The sequence below is a fragment of the Salvelinus fontinalis genome, chromosome 21 (genome assembly GCF_029448725.1).
Source record: "Salvelinus fontinalis isolate EN_2023a chromosome 21, ASM2944872v1, whole genome shotgun sequence".
Taxonomy (NCBI): Eukaryota; Metazoa; Chordata; class Actinopteri; order Salmoniformes; family Salmonidae; genus Salvelinus; species Salvelinus fontinalis.
Window position 1 is genome coordinate 28546278 of NC_074685.1, and position 19010 is coordinate 28565287.

At 44.9% G+C, this 19010-nt stretch overlaps 1 protein-coding gene across 1 annotated transcript in view; it reads right to left on the bottom strand.

The window, feature by feature from the left end:
- gnaz (guanine nucleotide binding protein (G protein), alpha z polypeptide) overlaps positions 1-10335 on the bottom strand; it is a 39595-nt gene extending 29260 nt beyond the window's left edge. The window contains exon 1 of the mRNA XM_055874561.1: positions 10019-10335. The gene's annotated coding sequence lies outside the window, so the exon portion shown is untranslated. The remainder of the gene's footprint in view (positions 1-10018) is intronic.
- Positions 10336-19010: the final 8675 nt, after the last annotated feature.

The following is a 19010-nucleotide window of genomic DNA, read 5'->3' on the forward strand; positions in this document are numbered from 1 at the left end:
CTGAAATGACAGAACACTTGTTCATAACATGTTTACCGCACAGACTAACAATGTGATATACTGTTGTCATGAACTGTTGTTAGACTTACAATTCAAGTATAACTAAACCATGTTTATGATTATCTTCTGTAGGGATTAGGATGAAACATTCAAATAAAGTGTTACCAAACCCATGTCTTAAACTAAGAATACAAAAAATACTTTTGTTGTCCTTGCCTCACCCCACACATCCCAAATATGGACACACACACAGAAAGCACACAGTATAAAGGAATGCTTCCTCAGACAGTACGCTGGCTCAGCTTCTCTCAAAACACACCCACTGCATGCTGGGGGCTTTTGCGCCACACATATCCCCAGGAACTGTAATAATAGTTATTTAACTGAATTATTTGATGAATGTTTTGGTTTTTAACCCCGACAATCATTCAGTTGTTTGAGAACATTTGTGCATGGAACACTTACAATTTAGACTGAAGATCTGGCCTTGACCATTGTGTTTGTTCATGATTTGGTACACTCACTCTCTCGCTTTCTGGCCCTGGGTGGGAGGCAGACACTAGGTTTTCGATTGATTAAGATCCCCAATAACCGATACCAATGTTGACAGCTAATCTTACTGGGGTCTGACACATAATGAAAAATACATTACAGACAAAATACTTTACGTTTTCCATACATTTAAAAACAGTAACATGTAGTCTGTGTGTGTGTGTGCGCATCTATCAGTTACACATACATGTCAGTACATACACTCAACAAGTAGGTCACATGGGTACACTGTTCCTACATCATGGTAAACAATGAAAGGCAGTGTTCATTTTTCATCCCTCCAAAACAGTGGGCTGTAGAGAGGGTTGGGAGCAGGGTAGTGGTGGGGGCTCAGTGTAGTTACTAGCAGATCCTATGTGATAAGGGACTGTGTTTGGTGTGCCTTGCCTCAGCGCCTGCCTGTGCCCCTCTGCCTTCCCGTCCCGCCGATGGAGCGGGTCACACTGAGTCACAAGGCCAGCCGGCGCTGACAATGGCACATTTGTGCACAGACAGAGCCGTGAGCCAGCCCACTCAAGGGAAAGGATGGTAGAAGGTGGAGCGAGTCCAGCAATCTGTGTGTGCGTGTGTTGTGCCTGTATCTATGTCTGTCTGTCCATTTACTTGTGCCTGTGTGTGTGTGTGTGTCTCAATGTCTGTGAAACAAAACTGGGATAGTTATTTGAGTGACAAAGCAAACACTCAGTCAGGCTGCTTTGTAGCTTATTCACTCTTCAACCTGCTTAAAACCAGTTGATAGTATTCTTATTTAACATAATCATATTTCAGGCTACTTATCTTTCCACTAACACAGGCACAAACACAGTTATATTTTTCTCATGACCAGTGGAGGCTGCTGAGGGGAGGACGACTCCCCTGGTTTCCATGTGTTTGATACCAGCCCATTACACTCCATTCCAGCTATTACTATGAGCCGTCCTCCCCTCAGCACCCGCCACAGTTTTTTTTTAACAGAAGGGAAACTGTGGGGGAACAGCCATTTTGTGTCTGCTGTAAGCCACTGACTGTTAGTTAACATCCTGCAGTTGGTGCTTTCATCATTGGGTCAGGATGAGGAAACTTAGCTGGAATAGACTGCAATAGGAAACACCAGTACAGCAGCAGGGTCATCAATATGGGTGCCGTATTGAAAGAATACTGGTCAGTGTAGGGCAGTCTCTCCACACAGCTGCCGCGCCATGAGTCTGGCAAGCAAGCCCCTGGAAAAGACTGCAATGTGCAGTAGAGGTTACTGACAAGCAGTATCAGATATGTTAAAATCAAATTTATGGCATGTTAAGATACAGGGAAACCTTGCACCATATACACCAACTCACAAAAAACGTATTATTCCACACTGGATAAGCCCTCAGTCAAATGTATCCATAAGTACTTCCATAGATCTTGCTGACAGCAGTTGCTATCAGTCATAAGACAAGGCTATCAGTCATAAGACAAGGCAATCTGACATACTTTGTTTCCTCCAAACCTTGACGTTTAAAAAAAATCTGATTCAGACAAAGAATGATATGATGCCAATTTAACATAGTGTTCAAGGGTATCTGTACACATGCACGTGTGCACACACACAAACACACACACATACACACAGTTACAGACTTCTGTTGGCCCATGACCTCCACATCAACGTAATATTCCATTACTAGACCTGCAGACAGTGGTGTCCTTGCAGACTTGCCACCTTCCATCAGTATGCAGGCTTCATTTACTGCTCTGGGACACTTTGGATGTGCTGTCGAGGTTCCTGACCTAAAGCCAGTAGCAGCTATGGTCACAGCACACACAAACATAGTGTACACACCCACATACACATACACATACTCAAACACACACACTCAAAAACTGTCACCTCTCAAACCCTCTCCAACACCCTCAATGGTCCTCCAGTCCAGAGCATCCCCCACCCCTCCCTTCCTCCTCCTCCACCACCACATCCTCCACCACCTCCTCCCCTCCTCCACCACCACTCCTTCCCTCCTCCCTCCACCACCACCTCCTTCCCTCCTCCTCCTCCACCACCACCTCCTTCCCTCTTCCTCCACCACCTCCTCCTCCTCTACCACCACCTCCTCCCCTCCTCCACCACCACCTCCTCCCCTCCTCCACCACCACCTCCTTCCCTCCTCCACTCCTCCCCTCCTCCATCACCTCCTCCTCCTCCGCCACCACCTCCTCCGCCACCACCTCCTCCACTCCTCCCCTCCTCCCCTCCTCCACCACCTCTTCCACTACCTCCTCCTCTCCTCCACCACCTCTTTCCCCCCTCCTCCACCACCTCCTCCTCCACTACCTCCTCCACCTCCTCCACCACCACCTCCTCCTTGTACTCTGTCATATGACTGATGTTATGTGTGAGGAATGGAACACAAAGATGCTCTGTTAGTTCCTTTGCTCTGCCCTCAGTAATTAGTGCTGGGAAGAGGGCCCATCGTCCTCAGGCACACACACAGGGTCCTAGTTCTGAGCGCCAGCACAGATTAGCGAGGGAGAAAGGGAGGAGGGAAGGAGAGAAAGAGAAATTAATTTATGTAGATTTACATAAAACTCAACGATAACCTAATGCTTACTTACTGTAACGTTACTACAAACAGATAAAGCCCCACCCTAATTTGGTTCAGTCCAATTGGCAGTCAGAAATCTAGGAAGCCAGTCAGCATGATGGGTCACAAGAGCCTTGGCACAGTATTGGACCTAGCAGAATAACAAATAAAAAAGGTATATCCTGCTAAAAAAAGGGTTCACAGTAGTCATTATTTCTGTGTTTACTGCATTCCAGAGTAGGTTATCAGAGTTATTCAATTGCTAAAGGAATTAGCAGAACAATTTCATAGAGGCCGGTTTGGTGAATATTCCCACAGCCTGCAGGCCTAGAGTAATATGATACAGTATAACATTAAATGTGTCCACATAAATCATTGTTCTTAAGTGTAAGAGGAGATGGACATATTGTATCATTTCCCGTACTATAATATAATCAATTTAAGTGGTAAAGTCAGCCAAGTCTTCTAACCTACAAGGGCATAGATGAGGGAAGCATATGATACAACCCCAGTGTCCTTCTCAGACCAAAAAACATAGAGACAAACCGGCCACTGTCACTTTAAAGCTACAGCTGTCCCAAGCCATTATGTCTCACAATGGAGGGGAAGAGGCAACCTTACAGAGGGTTTAGGAGGGGTCAAATTGATCTTAACTATTGTTTTTCCTGCTGGATATGTTCCGTGGGGAACTTTACTGGCAGGTTATTAAAAGCCCCATTAAAAATGGCAGAAATCTGTTGTGCTATGCTAGTACTGCTGCGCCCAAATTCCAAGCATGTGATGTATTGTAGACCAATATGCCTATTATATAAGTTTGTGTCTTGTATGACACCACATGGGCAATGGCATCATGTGAGTGTGTGAGTTTAACCAATGTGTGTCAGCAAAACCTTAAAGAGCGCTCAATGAAGGGGTGTGATTTAGTTTGATATGATCCCTGTCATCCATTCTTACTGCCAAGGTTACCAGAGACCTCTGACTTTGTGTTAAGCCCTATTACTGCTCTTTCCAATTCCCTCTCCTCTCAGTCCAACTTCAGGCTTCAATCCCACTCTAATTGCATGGGTTATCAAACTACATCATATTACAGTGTCATCTAGGCTGTTAGCTTGAAAAGCAAGTCTGCAAATAGAAGTCGGAAAATGGGATATGTGAGGAAATATTTTTCAGATCTCTGACCTGTGGTCCGGTAGTTATTTCCTGAGATATACTTATTATTGTGTAACAGAAAATACAGACACAGAATGCTGGGTCCTAGGCTACATGACGTTTTTGTTTGAGGTGATATAATGTACTGTAGGACTGATTAGGCATGTGGTTCTGTCTTTGGTGGACATCTCCCATAGTGCAGAAGGAGCTGTGTCTGACATGGCAGCACCAACCTTCCAAGCAGTGACATCACTATGGATCACATTTCTTCTCTGTAGAGTTACCAGTTTAAATTGTTGACATACCTCCATAACGTAAAGCACACCAAGATTTTAAAGTATGTGAATTGTCTGACCTGACGTTGTTACGTTTGCTTGGTCCATGTCTAATTTTTACCCTACCCGGTCCTTCTGTGTGTACTAGTACCTTCTACGTGTAAACTGAACCTTATGATAGTTTCATCTTCAATGTGTAAGAAATTATGTGATAGCCATATGATAGCCATTTAGATTTAACATGAATAACTGCAAGTTACACTAGACATACAGTACCAGTCAAAAGTTTGGACACACCTACTCATTCAAGGGTTTTTCTTTATTCTTACTATTTTCTACATTGTAGAATAATAGAAGACCTCAAAACTATGAAATAACACATATGGAATCATGTAGAAACTAAAAAACTGTTAAACAAATATTTACATTCTTCAAAGTAGGCACGCTTTGCCTTGATGACAGCTTTGCACACTCTTGGCATTCTCTCAACCAGCTTCACCTGGAAGGCTTTTCCAACAGTCTTAAAGGAGTTCCAACATATGCTGAGCACTTGTTGGCTGCTTTTCCTTCACTTTGCGGTCCAACTCATCCCGAACAATCTCAATTGGTTTGAGGTCAGGTGATTGTGGAGGCCAGGTCATCTGATACAGCACTCCATCACTCTCCTTCATGGTCAAATAGCCCTTACACAGCCTGGAGGTGTGTTGTGTCATTGTCCTGTTGAAAAACAAACGATAGTCCCACTAAGCGAAAACCAGATGGGATCGCTGCAAAATGCTGTGGTAGCCATGCTGGTTAAGTGTGCCTTGAATTCTAAATAAATCACAGACAGAGTCACCAGCTAAGCACCCCCACACCATCACACCTCCTCTTCCATGCTTCACGGTGGGAACCACACATGCGGAGATCATCCGTTCACCTACTCTGCGTCTTACAAAGACACAGCTGTTGGAACCAAAAATCTCACATTTTAACTCATCAGACCAAAGGACAGATTTCCACTAGTCTAATGTCCATTGCTCGTGTTTCTTGGCCCAAGCAAGTCTCTTCTTATTGGTGTTCTTTAGTAGTGGTTTCTTTGCAGCAATTTGACCATGAAGGCCTGATTCACGCAGTCTCCTCTGAACAGTTGATGTTGAGATACTTGATGTTGAGTTACTTGAATTCTGTGAAGCATTTATTTGGCCTGCAATTTCTGAGGCTGGTAACTCTAATGAACTTATCCTCTGCAGCAGAGGTAACTCTAGGTCTTCCTTTCCTGTGTCAGTCCTCATGAGAGCCAGTCTCATCATAGCTCTTGATGGTTGTTGCGACTGCAACGTTCAAAGAAGAAACGTTCAAAGTTCTTGAAATATTCCATATTGACTTGGCTTGACTTGATTAAACTACCAACGGGACATTCAAAACTGTAATATCTTATGCTTCACAGAGTCGTGGCTGAACGACAACATTATCAACATACAGCTGGCTGGTTATATGCTGTATCGGCAGGATAGAACAGCGGCGTCTTTTAAGACAAGGGGCGGCGGACTATGTATTTTTGTAAATTTCAAAGGAAGTCTCGAGGTTTTGCTCACCTGAGGTAGAGTATCTCATGATAAGCTGAAGAACACACTATATACCTAGAGTTTTCATCTGTATTTTTCGTAGCTCTCTACATACCACCACAGACTGATGCTGGCACTAAGACCACACTCAATGAGCTGTATTCCACCATAAGAAAACAGGAAAACGCTCACCCAGAGGCGGCACTCCTAGTGGCCGGGGACTTTAATGCAGGGGAACTTAAATCGGTCTTACCAAATTTCTAACAGCATGTTAAATGTGCAACCAAAGAGAAAAAATCTGTGGAACACCTTCACTCCCCACACAGAGACGCATACAAAACTCTCCCTCACCTTCCATTTGGCAAATCTGACCATAATTCTATCCTCAAGATTCCTGCTTAAAATTAAAGCAGGAAGCACCAGTGACTCGATCAATAAAAAAGTGGTCATATGAAGCAGATGCTAAGCTACGGGACTGTTTTGCTAGCACATACTGGAATATGTTCCGGGATTCCTCTGATGGCATTGAAGAGTACACCACATTAGTCATTGGCTTCATCAACAAGTGCATCGATGACGTCATCCCCACAGTGACTGTACGTGAATACCCCAACCAGAAGCTATGGATTACAGGCAACATCTACACTGGGATAAAGGCAAGAGCTGCCACTTTCACGGAGCGGGACTCTAACCCGGAAGCTTATAAGAAATCCCGCTATGCCCTCCGACGAACCATCAAACAGGCAAAGCACCAATACAGGACTAAGATCAAAATGCACTACACCGTCTCTGACGCTCGTCGGATGTGGCAGGGCTTGCAAACCATTACAGACTACAAAGGGAAGCACAGCCAAAAGATACCCAGCGACACGAGCATACCAGACGAGCTAAACTACTTTGATGCTCGCTTCGAAGCAAATAACACTGAAACATGCATGATAGCACCAGGTGTTCCGGAAGACGCTCTCCGCAGCCGATGGGAGTAAGACCTTTAAACAGGTCAACATTCACAAGGCCGCAGGGACAGATGGATTATCAGGACATGTACTGTGACAAACTGGCAAGTGTCTTCACTGACATTTTCAACCTCTCCCTGTCTGAGTCTGTAATACCAACATGTTTTAAGCAGACCACCATAGTCCCTGTGCCCAAGAACACTAAGGTAACCTCCCTAAATGACTACCAACCTGTAGCACTCACGTCTGCAGCCATGAAGTGCTTTGAAAGGCTGGTCATGGCTCACATCAACACCATTATCCCAGAAACCCTAGACCCACTCCAATTTGCATACCGCACTAACAGATCCACAGATGATGCAATCTCTACTGCACTCCACACTGCCCTTTCCCACCTGGACAAAAGGAACACCTTCAGTATGTGAGAATGCTATTCATTGACTACAGCTCATCATTCAACACCATAGTGCCCACAAAGCTCAAAAATAAGCTAAAGACCCTGGGACTAAACACCTCCCTCTGCAACTGGATCCTGGACTTCCTGATGGGCCACCCCCAGGTGGTAAGGGTAGGTAACAACACATCCACCACGCTGATCCTCAACACAGGGGCCCCTCAGGGGTGCGTGTTCAGTCCCCTCCTGTACTCCCTGTTCATTCATGACTGCACGACCAGGCACGACTCCAACTCCATCATTAAGTTTGCCGATGATACAACAGTGGTAGACCTGATCACCAACAACGACAAGACAGCCTATTGGGGGGTGCTCAGAGACCTAGCCATGTGGTGCCAGGACAACAACCTCTCCCTCAATGTGATCAAGACAAAGGAGATGATTGTGGACTACAGGAAAAAGAGGACCAAGCACGCCCCCATTCTCATCGACAGGGTTGGAGTGGAGCCGGTTGAAAGCTTCAAGTTCCTTGGTGTCCACATCACCAACATGGTTCAAGCACACTAAGGCAGTCGCGAAGAGAGCACAACAAAACCTATTCCCCCTCAGGAGACTGAAAAGATTTGGGATGGGTCCTCAGATCCTCAAAGAGCAACATCGAGAGCATCCTGACTGGTTGCATCACTGCCTGTATGGCATTTGCTCGGCCTCCGACCGCAAGGCACTTCAGAGGGTAGTGCGAACAGCCCAGTACATGACTGGTGCCAAGCTTCCTGCCATCCAGGATGTCTATACCAGGCGGTGTCAGAGGAAGGCCCTAAAAATTGTCAAGGACTCCAGCCACCCTAGTCATAGACTGTTCTCTCTGCTACCGCACGGCAAGCGGTACCGGAGCGCCAAGTCTAGATCCAAGAGGCTCTAAAAAGATTCTACCCCCAAGCCATAAGACTCCTGAACATCTAATCAAATGGCTACCCCCCCACCCCCCCTTTACACCACTGCTACTCTCTGTTATCATCTTTGCATAGTCACTTTAATAACTCTACCTACATGTACATGTTACCTCAATTACCTCGACTAACCGGTACCTCATCACATTGATTCTGTACCAGTTCCCCCTGTATATAGTCTCGCTATTGTTATTTTACTGCTGCTCTTTAATTACTTGTTACTTTTATTTCTTATTCATATTTATTTATTTTTAAATGTTTTAACTGCATTGTTGGTTAGGGGCTCGTAAGTAAGCATTTCACTGTAAGGTGAAATTGGATTTGTATTGTATTGTTGTATTGTTGTATTCGGTGCATGTGACTAATAAAATTTGATTTGATTTGATCTGTCTTCCTCCAGAGATCCCAAAGCATTGTGGGATTTTCTTCCTCCATTTTTAGATGTCTGAGGGCCTGGATGTTGGCTGTTTCACTTCATTCTTTCAGACTATCGCATGCAGCCAGTTCTTTAGTCTGCATCATCCATCATCTCCGGTGACACTCGGCTAAACAGCCCTGTCCCCTCAATGTTTCTCATTACATTCTCTCCATCTCTCCTCTCTTGTCCTGTTTTCCTCCTGTTTCCCAATCTCGTTCTCTCTCTCTTTCCCCATTTCTCTCTCTCTCCACTGCATCAACCTCATCTGCCTCCCCACTGTTAAACCCCCTAGCCCCTCGACCCCTCCCTGCGCAGGTTATCGCTCTCTCTCTCTCTCACTCACACATACACACAAACACACACAGAAAGACTCCTGGCACTGCACTGCTGACTCTGACCCCTCTCCACAAGCCACGGTAATGCCTCATTACAGATATGAGGGATTTTTTAAATAAAACAAATGACCCTCAGTGCTGTGGCCGATGGAGAGCAGCGAACACACACACTCTCTCACTTTGTCACAATCACACTTATGCACACACATCACAAATACACCTCCACACACACCCATCCCGGGTCAAAACAGTTATCGATCGAAGTGCTGATGTTATTGTTGATGTGGGCTGGCAGGCGGAGTGCTGCTAAATGCCGATGTGAAGCCAATGTCCAGTCCAGTGCCTGCCTGCAGAGCAACGCTCCACGGGGTGTGTGCTCCTCCCACCGCAGTGTCACATTCACTGTCTAACTAAGGCAGTCATGAGAGCCATACAGCAGATCCTACGTGACAGTGCTTTTACTGGCTCTCTTCTCTCTCTTCCATGGTCGCTGGGATGGACAGAGCATGCACACATACACCTTTGAGGTATCCTTCCGATTTCACATAAACAAAACATTACAGACAACCATATGTATCAAGGATGTATCAAGGATGTATCAAGGAGGAGATGTACACCACAGATAGGCAGACACCAGCTCTCCTTGTCCATGTCTATATCTACATAGAGAGCAGGGAGGGTGGAGGAGGGGACTGGAGAAGCAGCCTTGCCTTGGTTCCATCTCAGAACATCACCATCCTGAGCTCAGCTGAGAGGGAAAATGTTCTGTTCCTCCGTATTATGAATACAGTCACATAGCAATTCCTCACCCCACCCAGAAAAACAAAGGGGGCCCAAAGGAGGCCAACTTAGCAGTGATGACAAAAAAAGGGTGTGTGAGAAAATAAAGCAGGCAGGCTTACCGTTTCACCGTCCAGCGTCCATTCACCAGGGATACTGCAGACAAACACTTGCTGGAAGAGAAAGGCTGTGTGCACTCCACCCTTAGTCCAACATCCTCCTGTCTTTCACACTCTCTCTCTTTCTATTCCCCTCTTTCTCGCCTTTCTTATTATTGTCTGTGTTCTATTTCCTCTCTTGTTTGCTCCAAGGCAGTTGAGACACTGCAGCGGTGGGGGAGGAGGGTGTGTGTGCATGTGTGTATGTGTGCGTGTTTGAGTGTGTCAGAGAGCGGAGAGAGAGAGAAATGAAGGGAGGAGTCAGCAGGGATAGAGAGAAGGGGAAAATGGACAGGATTAAATCATGAGAGAAACAGAGAAAGAGGTAAAAGGGCACCAAGTTAAACAGAACATAGGGCTGTGACAAAAACAGGATACAATAGAAACTGTCTGCTGCAATGAGAAGGGGAAACAGACAGAGACCCCTATGAGAAGCAATGGAAAGGACAGCTTATGTGTGTGTTTCAATGTATAACAGCCCTGCTTATTCTCTTTCTCTGGTCTATGACAAGTCAACAGCAAGATTGGTTGTGATTTCATTGATGGCTGAAATAGCATGCACGAGAGAGAGAGCAAGAGAGTGGGAAGGGGAGAAGAGAGGAGAGGAAGGGAGGGAGAGGAGTGATGACGATATGGGGCTGGGAGGGGGATTGGATAATGGTGTAATGTGCTGTTTCCGTGCCAACTGTTTCTGTGACAGAGGGACCACTTCCTTTACTGCTATTGGCTCTAACCAAGAACAAATAGATATGCTGACAAATAAAAAATCATACCTACTATGCGATGTGAAGGGGTAGGGCTTGCTGTTCTCCTCAGCTCTCATCTATCTTTGGTAAAAACGGGCCTTTTGTGTCCTGCTTATACCCATAATAAGGTAGCACACACAGGCACACACAGGCACACACACACACGCACAGGCACAGGCACAGGCACACACACACACACACACACACACACACACACACACATACAGGTTATAGTGCTTAAGCCGCTGCATGAAGCTAACTGCACATCCATCATTAAGGATATGGGTTGTGTGTAATGAGCCTCCTCCCGCCACACACATACCCCCTGGCTAGGGGAAATAAACCCAGTATCAGATTGCTGGGGGTGTAGTGAGGAAATGAGAACTGTAATTAGAACACCTATACCATGCTGTCAATAAATTCTATTACAATGAACAAAAATAAAACGCGACACCTAAAGTGTTGGTTGCATGAGTTGAAATAAAAGATGCCAGAAATGTTCCATGTTGTGCACAAATGTGTTTGGTTAAGGAGCATTTCAAGAAGGTGATTAAACAGCATGATCAATACACAGGTGCACCTTGTGCTGGGGACAACAAAAGCCACACTAAAATGTGCAGTTTTGTCACACAACACAATACCACAGATGTCTCAAGTTTTGAGGGAGCATGCAATTGACATGCTGACTGCAGGAATGTCCACTGGAGGCCAGAGAATTGAATGTTAATTTCTCTACCATACGCCACCTCCAACGTCATTTTAGAGAATTTGGCCGTACGTCCAACCGGCCTCACAACCGCAGACCACATGTAACCACGCCAGACCAGGACCTCCACATCTGGCTTCTTCACCTGCGAGATCGTCTGAGACCAGCAACCCGGACAGCTGATGAAACTGTGGGTTTGCACAACTGAAGAATTTCTGAGCAAACTATCGGAAAACGTCTCAGGGAAGCTCATCTGCGTGCTCGCCGTCATTACTAGGGTCTTGACCTGACTCCAGTTCGGCATCGTCACCAACTTCAGTGGGCAAACACTCACCTACACCTTCGAAGGCCACTGCCACCCTGGAGAAGTATACTCTTCACGGATGAGTCCCGGTTTCCGTAACGAGATACCGTGACGAGATCTTGAGGCCTGTGGAATCCCATTGTGACGTAGAGGGGGACACTATTTGGCATGACAGGCCCATTGTCGTGCCATTAATTTGCCGCCATCACCTCATATTTCGGCATGATAATACACAGCTTCTGATAATCCAGCCTGACAGGCAGATGCTGTGACGGGGACCGGAAGCTTGCCATTGTCCCACCATAGCCTCTCCCTCCCTGTTGGCTACTGAGTTATAGATCATTAATGAGCTAATACTAGCTACTCGATCTTATCAGACAGTTTCTCTCTAGTCTCTCTCTCTCTTTCTGTCTGCTTCTCACTCTCACCCTGTAAGGAAGACTGAAAGTGAGTAATTTCATCTTCTTCATAATCCTTCCAATTTCAGAATCAGTAATCTGTCAGTGGTTTTTTTTTTGTTCAAAAGAGGTGAAGCGGTATAGAGCTAGAAATGAAGAGGACGAGACGGGCTTAACCTATTTGTCTCTTTACTAGAAAGTTATAACCTCCATTAAGACAATGGGATGTGGCAAAACTTAAATATAGAGAGGGCATATGGTCCAATCCACAGTTTAGAAAAGTTTGTGGTCATACGCACATCTTTAAAAAACATAGGTGCTGGGCTAATAAAGAATACTAGTATAGAACAAGAAGGACCGCACACTGTTAAAACTCCCAATTCACCGCTTTATGACAACGTTTCGAAATGTCAATAAAGCGGTGAATTGGGAGCTTTAACAGTGTGCGGGCCTTCTGGTTCTATACCCAATCCACAGTTTGCCACCAAAATTGGTCCTGTCATTCCAATATCTCTCGAGTAATGACATGAAAAATTGGCATGAAAAAGCCTCTCTGAAGTGGCCTCATAAGTAATCTCACGCACCAGTCGGCTCGCGCTAGCAATTCAAGCCTGGAGACAAGGTTACCTCATATGAAAACAATGTCTTCTTGACCCAATTCATTGCCACTATCATGCAACTTTCACCACAACACGTTCACCAGTTACAGGAGGCTGCTGAGGGGCGGATGGCTCCAGCCATTACCATGACCCCGTTCTCCCCAATGAAGGTGCCACCAACCTCCTGTGGTTCACCTACAATAGAACCCAGTCTTTGTGACAGTCTTTATGTATGTATAGCATCTTGTCATCTTATACCTAATGGGATGTAATAGATAAGTGCCCTACATTTACACATACAGTTGATTTGACATACGTGGCCTGATTTATCACACATTGACACTGGTACAAAGTGCATAGCCTACAGTTATTTTCATTGAGAAATAAAACACAGATGTTGACCAAAAGTACATAAAGGTTCTGAGAATGCCTAAGACAGTATTGTGGTCTATCTTTGTTACTTTAGTTCTGATTTCACCTGAAAATACAAGGCATACAATATTTGCTCTGGTGCCCATACATACTTGTTATATGTTCAAGTGTGTATCGAGGGCAACAGTGAACCTGACACAATGCTGTAAAGCTAAAGAGACTTCCTGTGTGAGTTAGTCACATGGCTTTCTTCAATCTGCAGAGGATAATCTCTGTTATGCTGATGATTCTGCTGAGATAAAATGGCTGTCATTGAAAAATGTCCTGTGGATTTACTGTAAACTACATTTAGAATGTCTAGATATTTGCCCTTATGAGTAAATTAAAGTGTGTGTGGGGGAAAAAGACTGAGACATACAGTCTTTGACAAAGTAGCATTTTGACAAAGAAGCATATCTGATCATATACAGGAAATATATATGTTAAGAAACCTTTAAGTCATGCAACCAGTTCTGTATATCTTGTGTTTATCCTCTTAGCAGAGCTCTCACTTTCTCAACATCATCTCCAGTAATAGAGGATGAACTGAAAGGGCAAATGATCACCAGCTATCAATGTCATATCATTGACAGAAACATTTTTCAGCACCGCAAAGCACAAGCACACATCCAGCTAATGACAAAAAATGAGTGGTATTTTCCAACTTGCCCTCTTGTAGACTGTAAAAATATTTTTCACGTATTTCATGACAAACTGTCAGAAACATGAATTTACTAGTATTGTTTATTTAAAAGCTAGAGGTAACCTTCTCAATATTGTTTGTCATCATTGTTCTGTTTGTCATCATGAACCACCCTCTGTGTCCCTTCTGTGCACCGCTGCTCTCATTTAGGGACAGATACAAGTACTAGATACAGATTCATAATAATGATTGTCCCTTCCAGTGTCCCTCGTGACCCATCCCCTCTCTCCCCTCTGTCTCTCTGTCTACCCTCTCTAACACTATTGCTTCATCTCTCTCTCTCCCTCTATCCCTCTGATTCTGTCTCACCCTTCCTCTGTCTCTCCCCTTCTCTCTCAGATGGTCTCTATGCCACTCTCCCAGCTTCCTGTCTCTCTAATCCTTAATCCTGTGGAAATCGGTCAGGCGGAACGGGGCAGCTTTGATCAGGCTCTCATATCAGACGTGGTAACAGTGTCGGCTCCCCCGGATCTCACAGAACCCTGGAGCCCAGCGGTATGGAGCCAAGCAGGGCATAGTCGAGGAGCTCCAAGCAAGAGGACACACCCAGCCACCCAGCCCGCCCTGGGAGACAGGCAGACTGCCACCTCAGCCACAGCACCAGGACACCAGCCTCTGTTTCCAAACATTGCATCATCACAGCGGCATCAGTGACAACTGAGTAACCCTGTTGTATCATTTCACTACGTGATATCTGCATTGTTTTTCCACTTAAGGCAAGCAGTGGCTTTCAGTTTCGAAGAAGATCTTCCATCCCTAGACAATGTGACTCAAATCTGTATGGATGTCGTAAAACAGCCATTGTTGTTGTCGATCCCGTCCCTGAGAATGAGTTTCTGGTGTCTGGCATTGTGTGGCACAGCCAGTGATAATATCTGCTGCCCGCCCCGTGGCAGCGATGCTGTCTCACCCTTCCACCTGTTGGGTAAGGTGGCACATGTGACAGGAACAGGAAAGCTAGACTCCTGTAAAGGTCAGGTTTGCTAAGGACATCCACCAGAGAAAGGTCCAGACACGGCACAGCTTGTACTGTGTCAAACGGCTTCCCCCTGACACCCACACTCTTCCCTGTCTCGGACTCCTGTCCTTATCAAGAACCTCAAGTACCTCGTACCTCTGCACATTGATCAAGTACTGGTACTCCCTGTATATAGCTCAATTCTTGTGTATTTTATTTTATTCCTTGTATTAGTTACTATTTTACTTTTTATAATATTTTTTTACACTCTGAATTATTGGAAAAGGTTAGTAAGCAAGCATTTCAGTTTAAAGTCTACAGGGTGGCATGTAGCCTAGTGGTTAGAGTGTTGGACCAGTAACCGAAAGATTGCAGGATCAAATCCCTGAACTGACAAGGTAAAAATCTATTGTTCTCCCCATGAACAAGGCAGTTAACCCACTGATTCCTGGTGGGCTGCCATTGTAAATAAGAATTGTGATAAATAAAACATAAGCATGTACTAGTACTATGGAAAAGAAAACCAATCTCTCAAATTTTTGTCAGGCACCCAATGCTGCTGTAAATGGGTAATGCATGTCTTCCGATAACATTAAAGGTTAACGGTCTGGGTTATGTGGTGTAAAAGAGGATAATGATATCAGACAGAGGAACATAGGGTGTGTCAGTGTTAACAGGGATGTCGCTCCCCTTACTCTACATGATCGGTGGGCTGGAGCTCTCTCCCTGCATCCACTACAATACTGACACTGCGTTCAGACCCCATTTTAATAATCAGTTCAGAAATGTAATCAGGTGTTTTGAATCAGCCTGAGAGACTGTCGCCCAGCTGTGAACAGGATGTGCAGCATCTGATATGACCCACTATCACAACTTATTCTACATCTCCCTCTCTCACTCGCTCTCTCTTCAGATGATTTTCAAACCACTGCTCATTTCCTTCAGGGGGGGTTTTGAAACAGAAATTAGCACAGTGCAGTTGGTGAGATGATTACATATTTGACTAACACATTTGATCACCCACCAGTTCTCCAAAAATGATCTGCATTGGTATAACTCTGATTGTGCTTCTCCTTCGAGAAGTTCATCCCTGTGCCCTTGGCCTTCATTAGACAGAGAGAGCGAGAAAGATTCTTCCACATAAAATGGTTAAGAGCAATACATCCCCAACCAGAGCTTGGATGCTCTACATCATGGCAGCTAGGACAGATGTACTGGTGATGAATGGGTATTTAATGAGCAGGGATGACACATGAAACAATGAGAGCAGAGAGCAGAAGCAGTGGGTGGCAGGCCTGAGTAACAGAAAATGTTCAATCACAGATTTGGTACAAAGGCGTGCATCAGAGAATGAGCACTCCCCTGTTGACCTAGATAAAATCTAACAGCAGGCATCGCTCTATCTCCATCTCCCGCTTCCTCAATCGTCTCTTCTCTGTTTGTCTCTATAGCTCACTTCCTCACTGAAAAACATGTATGTAGGCATAAAAAGGAAAATAATATTCAGACTACTATAGTTAGTAGACAGACACGCAGATGATGCAGCAACACATTGGTGCCTCTCCTACAAGTCCCTGATGTTGGATTGTGTTTGTGTGGTCATTTTCTGGGATGTGAGAATGTAGATGGGTTGTTGAGATGATCAATGGCAGCGGTTCAGGTAAAAATCATTCACTGAATGGATCTGGTCCTCTATGGTTCCTGTGCTATCCTCATCTGCTTTGATACCTGCTCCACCCTGGTTTGAATGTAAAGCCCGACATCTAGTGGCCAAATATAATAATGTACCCCATCAATATATTGTATTTTTTCACCTAACTATATCAAATCTTAGAACATTACATTTACATTTTACATGTCAGAAACTGGCACTAAGTGAATATAGGAGAGGGGTCATATAGCTAGCTATGACAAACTTTTTCAATAATCCTTTTCTGAAAGTCTGCATTACATATTTTTTGTAATTTTATTGCACTCTAATCCACTTCTGAATTTGTTTTGCGATGCATCAAAACAGATGTATCTAACTTAAATTACAACAGTATTACCGTTCTACAGTTTGGCCCCAAAAAATGGTATTGCATTAACAAAAATAGGACTGTATTATATACTGTAGACTTACTATGAATTACAGCTGCCATGCATTTGACTTGCTGCGCCATATGCATATGGCAGTCATGTATCTCACAAAGTGCCAAAGCCTTGTGCAAACAAACAGAGCTTTGAGCTTATCTCTTCCACACACACAACTGCAGAGTGTAAAAACATACCTACAACAACATCCCTTTTCTGCATACTACAGGTAGTGCTTCACGTCAATGTTACCATTGGTGACCCAAGCATCAGGGTCACAGAAACTGTAACTGGGTGTTATGAAAAGTTTACAACCTTGTAACAATCAGTAATGTAACAATAATGGAGCTTGGTTACATGTATATTACATGAAACAGCCTCTTGAATAACTGAATCTGTACAGGAAGTGTAAAAAATATGTTATAACATGTGTGCTAGAATGTAGATTCTACTGGCTGATCTCTCTGACTGTTCCCCTTTCCAAGAACCAAGGAAATTCATTTTAACATCCATCTCTGAAAAAAATCAAAAGAAATTGTATGAGTCACATGCGCCGAATACAACAGGTGTTACAGTGAAATGCTTACTTACGAGCCTCTAACCAACAATGCAGTTTTTAAAAATACGGATAAGAATAAAAAATAAAAGTAACAAGTAATTAAAGAGCAGCAGTAAAATAACAATAGCGGGGTACCGGTACAGAGTCAATGTGCGGAGGCACCGTTTAGTTGAGGTAATATGTACATGAAGGTAGAGTTATTAAAGTGACTATGTATAGATGATAACAACAGAGAGTAGCAATGGTGTAAAAGAGAGAGGGGGGGGGGGTCAATGCAAATAGTCAGGTAGCAATTTGATGAGGTGTCCAGGAGTCTTATGGCTTGAGGGTAGAAGCTGTTTAGAAGCCTCTTGGACCTAGACTGAGCGCTCCGGTACCACTTGCTCTGCAGTAGCAGAGAAAACAGTCTATGACTAGGGTGGCTGGAGTCTTTGACCATTTTTAGGGCCTTCCTTTGACACTGCCTGGTATAGAGGTCCTGGATGGCAGGAAGCTTGGCCCCAGTGATGTACTGAGCCGTTCGCATTACCCTCTGTAGTGCCTTGCGGTCGGAGGCCGAGCAGTTGCCATACAGGCAGTGATGCAACCAGTCAGGATGCTCTCGATGGTGCAGCTGTAGAACCTTTTGAGGATCTGAGGACCCATGCCAAATCTTCTCAGTCTCCTGAGGGGGAATAGGTTTTGTTGTACACTCTTCACGACTGTCTTGGTGTGCTTGGACCATGTTAGTTTGTTGGTGATGTGGATACCAAGGAGCTTGAAGCTCTCAACCTGCTCCACTGCAGCCCCGTCGATGAGAATAGGGGCGTGCTCGGTTCTCTTTTTCCTGTAGTCCACAATCATCTCCTTTGTCTTGATCACGTTGATAAAGAGGTTATTGTCCTGACACCACACGGCCAGGTCTCTGACCTCCTCCCTATAGGCTGTCTCGTCGTTGTCGGTGATCAGGTCTACCACTGTTGTGTCATCGTCAAACTTAATGATGGTGTTGGAGTCGTGCCTGGCCGTGCAAACATGAGGGAACAAGGAGTACAGGCGGGGACTGAACACGCACCCCTGAGGGCCCCAATGTTGAGGATCAGCATGGCGGATGTGTTGTTACCTGCCCTTACCACCTGGGGGCGGCCCGTCAGGAAGTCCAGGATCCAGTTGCAGAGGGAGGTGTTTAGTTCCAGGGTCCTTAGCTTATTGGTGAGCTTGTGGGCACTATGGTGTTGAATGCTAAACCGTAGTCAATGATTAGCATTCTCACATAGGTGTTCATTTTGTCCAGGTGGGAAAGGGCAGTGTGGAGTGCAATAGAGATTGCATCATCTGTGGATCTGTTGGGGTGGTATGCAAATTGGAGTGGTTCTAGGGTTTCTGGGATAATGGTGTTGATGTGAGCCATGACCAGCCTTTCAAAGCACTTCATGGCTGCAGACGTGAGTGCTACAGGTCGGTAGTCATTTAGGTAGGTTACCTTAGTGTTATTGTGCACAGGTACTATGGTGATCGGC